The sequence below is a fragment of the Aotus nancymaae genome, unplaced genomic scaffold, assembly GCF_030222135.1.
Source record: "Aotus nancymaae isolate 86718 unplaced genomic scaffold, 86718_ANA_hifiasm-v0.15.2.pri h1tg000027l, whole genome shotgun sequence".
Taxonomy (NCBI): domain Eukaryota; kingdom Metazoa; phylum Chordata; class Mammalia; order Primates; family Aotidae; genus Aotus; species Aotus nancymaae.
This window is the reverse complement of record NW_026988440.1, coordinates 283,565-291,579: the sequence shown is the minus strand read 5'-3', so window position 1 is coordinate 291,579 and position 8,015 is coordinate 283,565. Positions and strand designations below refer to the sequence as shown.

Genomic DNA, 8,015 nt, shown 5'->3' with positions numbered 1-8,015 from the left:
AAGCCTTCTCACACATATTATCTAATTGCTCCTCAAAAGCTGTGTGCCAATTCTATTCACCCATTTATTCAGCCCCTTCTCTGTACTTGGACTTCTAGATGCTGGAAATCCAAGTGGTGACTAGACAAGGTCCTTTCCTCAAAGAACATGTTGCAGTGATACAGACCATAAATGAAACAATAGTAATATTGGTGATCATTTTTATGGAGAAACATGCTTGGGCTAGAAGACTGTTGGTGGTGAGGATGGTAGGAGATACATTTTGTTGATGAAGATGTGCCTGAGAGCTTGACCACTGGATGTTTGAGCAGAGACCTGACTGGTGTGAGGGGCGAGCCGGTTGGATCCCTGGGGAGCAGGTGCACATGGGGAGTTCCGGGGGGGTGCCTGAGACAGGATTGAGCAGTGTTAGTGGAGATGAGTTAGCTGGGCTGAGAGGGGTGGGATGAGGCCAGAGTGGCCAGAGGGACCCTGCGAGGAAGAGCTGATAGGAAATAGTGAGAGACTGGGGTTTCACTGTGCTAAGAAGGGAAGAGGCTGGAGTGTCTGTGGGACATAGTGGTGAGGATGAGCTCTAATTCCCATTTGAAAGGCTCACTCTGCCTGTTGTGTGGGTGATGGACAGCTGAGTGAGAGACAGCAGGCAGCCCAGCTGGGAGGCCCTCTGGTTTTCTGTCTTGGAGAGGATGGCTCCAGAGAGGAGGCAGTAGAGGACTGAGAAGTGATTGGATTTGGGTTAATCAGTTTTTAAGATGGTGTCAGCAGTAACTCCATGGAGAACCACACATTTCTTTGCTTACTTTAATTCTACAGCAACATTCGAAGTGTCTTACTACAACAAACCCAGTGTAGTAAATATGTTTGAATTATTTAAAAATCAACACCAAGGAAAATATACATTTGAAAATATTAAGGCTGGAGTAAAGCTAGAACACTACTAGGCAAGAAGGAACATCTGAAACATTTGCTGAAATGGAGTTTACTGTTCACCTAGCCATAGATTTGTCAGCTCATGATTTCATTGCATGAGAGCACCACGGAGGGGGTGACAGTGCAGGTCACTGGTCCCTTGTTTCCCACTTCAGGAACAGCTGCCTGTTCTACACTGACATTCATAGCAAATTACATCACTGTAAGATATTTAATGATGACGTCAAAGTACACAGAGTCAGCAAGTAAGTGTCAAAACCTCAGGAGTCCAAGGAGAGTCTACATTTCTCCCCAGAAATGGCCTCACTGTGCAATGTTGAAGGGAGAGGGTCCCTTCACAAGGCCCCAAGATGCAGGAACAATTGGACTGCAGCTCTAAATAAAGATGCCCTTTCCACCTGCAGGTTCCACGACACCTCACAGGCAACTTGGGTAATCTCACCTGAGCTACGAATTCAGTTTTTTGATGTTGATTCTCCTTGAGCCCTTGCATGAGCTTTAAAACGTGATGTGGAGACTTTGCTATACTGCTGTTTCTTTGCTGGAATTTGACATCCACAGTGGCTCTGGCTTCCCTGTCTGGTCCCAGGAGGAAGTGGAGTGTCCTGCACTTTTTGTCAGCATCACTTTGAGTAGGAAGGATCAGGAGACTTGGAGTGATGGGCTCCTGCAATCTCACCTCCTCCATAAAACAGTGTCCCTTAAGCTTTCTGGGAGTAAGGGCCTTGGCACTGTGCTGTTGTGATTAATATAATTGTTCCAGCTCCTGAAATAAAAGCACAGATGCACAAAATACCAACTCTTGTAAGCAAGGCCAAGGTGGGGATGTTTCTAGGTGCCAGGTTTAGCACTTTGACTTTCTGTGTACACACACAGGGGCCAGGCATTGTGGTTTATGCCTGTAATCTCAGCACTTTGGGAGACTGAGGCATGAGAATTGCTTGAAGGCAGGAGTTCGAGACCAGCCTGGGTAAAAAAGCAAGACCCAGTCTCTACAAAAATAAATAAATAAAATAAATACACTGGGTGTGGTGGCTCCAGTCTGTAGTCCCAGCTACTGGAGAAGCTGAGTTGGGAGGATTGCCTGAGTCCAGAAGTTGGAGCCGGCAGTGAGCTGTGATTGGGCCACTGCTCTAGCTTGACTATGACAGTGAGACCCTGTCTCAAAAGCAAACATATGAAACAAAACAAAAAACAAATACACACACAGCCAGAGTTAGCGCTGATGGATACGCTGACCTTGGGGGTGGAGTCACAGGCATCCCTCAGGTTTCTCTCAGTGGCCTTTGTCTCTGTTTCCTGGAGGTGAGGAGTCTGTACCCCATGAGGGGAAGTCCTCTGGAGCAGGAGGTACTCAGGAGTGGGGTCCAGAGAGGGAAAAGGATGAGGAAGTGGAGACAAAGTGGGGGTGGGGTAGGGTAAGGGAACACTGGAGGAATGGGGAGCAGAGGATCTTTCAGCTGTCAGAAAAGTGACAGGCAGAATTTGGCTTTTGGTTTTCATGCTTCATCAGGATGGATTTGAGGAACCTGCCAGAGTGTGAGCTAACGAGTCTAGTTTGCAAAGAACATGTCTGAGTCTCCTCTCAGTTTGAACTCACCAGCAGCAGCTGAGAGCCGGGACCCTTGTGTGGGTGCATGAGGCCCCTTTGCAACCAGGGCGTTTTCTGCACTCTACTGGCCGCCCCACCTGGGACCACGCTAGTCCCCTCCAACCCTAACAGGGAGGGATGGAAGGAGAGGTCTGGGGGCTTTGAGTCCTCCCTTGTGCTCATTCTTCCTCTGCCATTCATTCCATGAGTGTCCTTACCTCCCCTCCGCTGCCCTGACCCTGCTACAGCAAAGCACATCCTGCACACTGGCCTGGACTCCCACTGTAACCTCCCAATGGGTTCACCTTGCCGGCTGCCTAGACAAAGCCAATTTATCAAGACAGTGGAATTGCCACAGAGAAAGAATAATTCATTCAGAGCTGGCTGTGCAGGAGGCCAGAGTTTTATTATTACCCAAATCAGTCTTCCGGAAAACTCTGATCAGTTTTCAAGAATAATTTGGTGAATAGGAGGACCAATGAATCGGGAGTGCTGATTGGTTGGCTCCAGTATGAAATCATAGTGAGTGGAGGCTATTCTCTTAAGCTGACTCAGTTCCTGCGTGGGGGCCACAGAACAGGTTGGCAGGTCCAGATGGGGCCTTCCAATTGTTAGAAATGCAAAAACCTGAAAAGACATCTTAAAAGGCCGATCTGAGGTTCACAATAGTAATGTTACCTTCAAGAGTAACTGGGGATGTTGCAAATCTTGTGACCTCTGAATTAATGGCTGGTAATATTTAGAATTCCAGCCCTTCTCATCCTAACTCAATGGCTGGTGGCCTTTCATTTGTTTTACCAGAACAGTTTCCCACCAGACGCAGTGGCTCACACCTGTAATTCCAGCACTTTGGGAGGCCGACGCGGGCAGATCACCTGAAATCAGGAGTTCCAGACCAGCCTGCCCAACATGGAGAAACCCCATCTCTACTAAAAATACAAAATAACCAGGTTTGGTGGCACATGCCTGTAATCCCAGCTACTAGGGAGGCTGAGGCAGGAGAATTGCTTGAACCCGGGAGGCAGAGGTTTCCGAGAGCTGAGATCGCACCATTGCACTTCAACCTGAACGACAAGAGTGAAACTACATGTCAAAAAAAAAAAAAAAAAAGTTTCCCTTAAAACTAAAAATTCCTTCCCAAGGCTATTTCTGGCTATGCCCGAAAATGAACAAGGGCAGCTTAGAGGTTAGAAGCAAGATGGGGTCAGTTAGGTTTGATATCTTTCACTGTCATCATTTCCTTAAGGGTGATTTTGCAGAGGTGGTTTCACCTTGGCTTCAGACCCACCCGCACCTTATCACTGTGCCCTGTCCTTCCAGCCACTGCCACTAGGTGGAAGCAGAGACAGCATCGTCCAGATGGCCTGGATTCTTACAGGCTCACTGTCAGAACGAACATTCTTGAGACTTTCAGTCTAAAAGTCAGCCTGATTTCCGAAAGTCTTTGACCGTTTGCAAAATAAGATCAATACTCCAGGTACAAACAACGCGACTTTGTCTACACCCAAGGACACTATGGCAACGCAGGTTTCAAATGCTCTTTGAGAATAAATGGAACAGGGAGGGACCCATGTGTCCCCATCCGATTTACATTTTCCTTTTATTACAACCAATTTCTTTTGTAAATATTGTGACACATCTCTCTATTCCACTGAAAATATCTCTTTCAAAGGCACTTTAAGACAGATTCAATGACATGAAAATATGAAGGATCCTCTTGAAACAGTTTCTCATGCTGGGTTTTTTTGTTTGTTTATTTTTTCCGAGCTAGCTGAGATTTTATTTTGGACCAAAAAAAAGAAAAAGCAATTGAATTGTTTTGCAGCTGGAGGCATGAACAAGGGGGGTCCCCAGGCAGTAAACTCCCCATGGGTGGGGCTGAGGGCTGGGGCTGAGGGCTAGGGCTGAGCCTCGGGTGAGTCTCCTGTTCCCTGTGCTCCCCTGCATAGGGGCCTCCCTCCTGGGCTCTAGGGCAGCCTCAAGAGGGGCAGGCAGGGAGGGGCTGTTGCAGCTGTTCTCTTGGTCAGGACGTCAGAGGACTCGGACACTGATTTCCCATCGCGGGTCTCAATCTTCTTCACAGCCACGGCCTTGGTGGAGCTGGTGCAGCTGACAGAGCTGGGGCCCATGCCAGAGCCAAAGCTGGAGCCCAGGCCATAGCTGCGGCCGGGGCTTGTGAGGTCCCCATAGGCAGAGCTCAGACCACCTGCATAGCCGCTGGTGATCTTCGTATTGATACACATGTTCTGCATCCCAGACTCCAGCTGGCTCTCCTCGCCCTCCAGTAGCTTGCGGTAGGTGGCGATCTCGATGTCCAGGGCCAGTTTGATGTTCATCAGCTCCTGGTACTCATGCAGCTGCCATGCCATGTCCTGCTTGGCCCACTGCAGGGTGATCTCCAGCTCCTGCTGCTTGGCACAAGCATCCTTGAGTGCCAGGTCCCCATGCTGATCAACATCTGCAATGGTGGCCTCCAGGGAAGCCCTCTGGCCTTTGAGGCCCTCGATCTCAGCCTGGAGTTGGTTGATGTTCCAGCTCATCTCGGAGATCTGTCTTCATATGCCGCAGGTCATCCCCGTGCTTCCCAGCCAGCATCTGCAGCTCCTTATACTTGATCTGGTATATGCTCTCCGCCTCAGCCGGGCTGCAGTTGGTGATCTCCTCATACTGTGCCTTGACCTCAGCGATGATGCTGTCCATGTCCAGGGAGCGGCTGTTGTCCACAGACAGCACCACAGACATGTCGGAGATCTGGGACTGCAGCTCCCGGATCTCCTCTTCGTATAGCTGCCTGAGGAAGTTGATCTCATCAGTCAGTCCTTCCAGGCGAGACTCCAGTTCTACTTTGTTCATGTAAGCTTCATCCACATCCTTCTTGATGAGGACAAATTCATTCTCCATCTCCGTACGCTTATTGATCTCTTCCTCATACTTGTTCTTGAAGTCTTCCGCCAGCCCCTGCATGTTGCCAAGCTCCGCCTCCAGCTTCAGCTTCTCCTGGCCCAGCGTCTCCAGCTGCCGCCTCAGGTTGTTGATGTAGCTCTCAAACATGTTGTCCATGTTGCTCCTAGCCATTTCCTGCTGCTGCAGGAGGCTCCACTTGGTCTCCAGCATCTTGTTCTGCTGCTCCAGGAACCACACCTTGTCGATGAAGGGGGCAAACTTGTTGTTGAGGGTCTTGATCTGTTCCTTCTCCTGGGTACGCACGGCCTGGATGTTGGGGTCCACTTCCAGGTTAAGGGGGTTCAGCAGGCTCTGGTTGATGGTGACGGAGGTGATGCCTCCCATGCCCATGCCACTGACCCCAGCATAGCCTGTGCCCAGGCCACCCCGGAAGCTGCTGCTGCCCACTCGGGGGAAGTTCAAGAAGCTGATGCGGGCACCAGGCCCACTCATGTAGGAGCAGCTGCTGAAGGCCCAGGGGCCAGAGGTGGACACCTTGTAGGACTTCTGGGTCACCCTGATGGACATGGTGGAGGCAAGAGTGGGGGCAGGTGGGCTGAACCAGGCGGAGATTCCAGAAGGAGCAGAGAAGCTGCTTCTTCCTCATGCTGGGTTTCAATGAACATTCTGTGTGTGTGTGCGTGCGTGTGTGTGTGTGTGTGTGTGTTTAATTTTTTTTTTTTTTTCAATAGAAGAGCGCACTCTATGCTGCCCAGGCTGGACTCCAACACACTAGCCTCGCTTCTTCAAGCGTCAGGACACTTGACCTGAGCCAATGCAGCTAGAACATTTTGGTTTTTAAAACTCTGTAACTGGCCGGGCGTGGTGGCTCACGCCTGTAATCCCAGCACGTAGGGAGGCTGAGGCGGGCAGATCACAAGGCCAGGAGATCCAGACCATCCTGGCCAACATGGTGAAACCCCATCTCCACTAAAAATACAAAAAAATTAGCTGGGCGTGGTGGCGTAGGCCTGTCGTCCCAGCTACTCAGGTGGCTGAGACAGAAGAACTGCTTGAACCCAGGAGGCAGAGATTGCAGTGAGCCAAGATCATGCCACTACACTACAGCCTGGGCAACAGTGCAAGACTCCACCAAAAAAAAAAAAAAAACAAAAACCTGTAACTATTTCGGTGTGGGCTTAGCTTTATATTTTCAAACTGAAATATTCTCTTCCTTAACCTTCGCATAAATCCACGTTTATCGTTTTTATTTTAAATTTTTATTTATTTTTCTGTTTTGGGGACAGGGTATCCTCCTGTCACCCAGGCTGGAATGCAATGGCACAATCATAGCTCATTGTAGCCTGGAACTCTGGGCTAAAGCAGTCCTCCTAACTCCGATTCCCAAATAGCTGGGATTATAGTTATGAATCACTACAACCCACCCAAATCCAAGTCTATACTAAAAGATAAAATTCCAACATGTCAAAGAAAATGGAAGTCACAAAGTTATCCCAGTCTCTGGAGTCACTGTGAAAACTTTCGTGAGGAATCTTCCAGGTTTTTCCCTACTTAAAATATATATTAACATCATGTAAATGATATTAGTGGCATTTTCGCCCAGGCTGAAGTGCAGTGGAACAATCTCAGCTCACTGCAACTTCCAACTCCGGATTTTAAGAGATTCTCCAGCCTCAGCATCCTGAGTACCTGGGACTACAGGCACCAACCACCACACCCGGGTAATTTTTGTATTTTCAATAGAGACAGGGTTTCACCATGTTGGCCAGGCTGGTCTTGAACTCCTGACCTCAGGTGATCCGCCCACCTTGGCCTTCCAAAGTGCTGGGATTACAGGAATGAGCCACAGCACCGGCCTCCTTAACCTTTTAGAAAAGGTTGAAAATATGTTGGGCACATCTTTTCATAGCAATACTTAAAATGGATCTTACTCTTTTTAATGACTGCATAGAATTTTATCATGTAGCTGCTCTTTGGGAGAAGATTGAAATGTTCTTCAACCTAAGGGCGCAGAGGCTCAGCCTATAATCCCAGCACTACGGGAGACCGACGCAGGCAGATCACGAGGTCAACATGGTGAAACCTTGTCTCTACTAATATACAAAAAAAAAAAAAAAAAAAAAAAAAAATTGCCAGTCGTGGTGGTGCACGTTTATAATCCCAGCTACTTGGGAGGCTGAGGCAGGGGAATCACTTGAACCAGGGAGGCAGAGGTGGCAGTGAGCCGAGATTGTGCCACTGTACTCCAGCCTGGCAACAGACCAAGACTCTATCTCATAAATAAATAAATAAATAAATAAATAAATCTTCTTTATCTTCACTGTGGTAGTGCAGATGTGGGTATGCACTACAGCCAAAATTCAACAAGTTGAACATTTTAAATAGATGCAATTTCTTGTATGCAAAGTATGTTCCAATAAGATGATTTGAAAATATTATCCTCTGGCCAGGGGCAGTGACTGATGCCTGTAATCCCAGCACTTTGGGAGGCCGACACGGGAGGATCACGAGGTCTGCAGTTCCAGACCAGCCTGGCCAACGTGGTGAAACCCCGTCTCTACTAAAAATACAAAAATTAGCCGAGTGTGGT

The 8,015-nt window shown here is 48.6% G+C and overlaps 1 pseudogene; it reads right to left on the bottom strand.

The window, feature by feature from the left end:
- Positions 1-4,386: 4,386 nt before the first annotated feature.
- Positions 4,387-7,528, bottom strand: LOC105709082 (keratin, type II cytoskeletal 8-like; annotated as a pseudogene).
- Between the last annotated feature and the right edge of the window lie 487 nt (positions 7,529-8,015).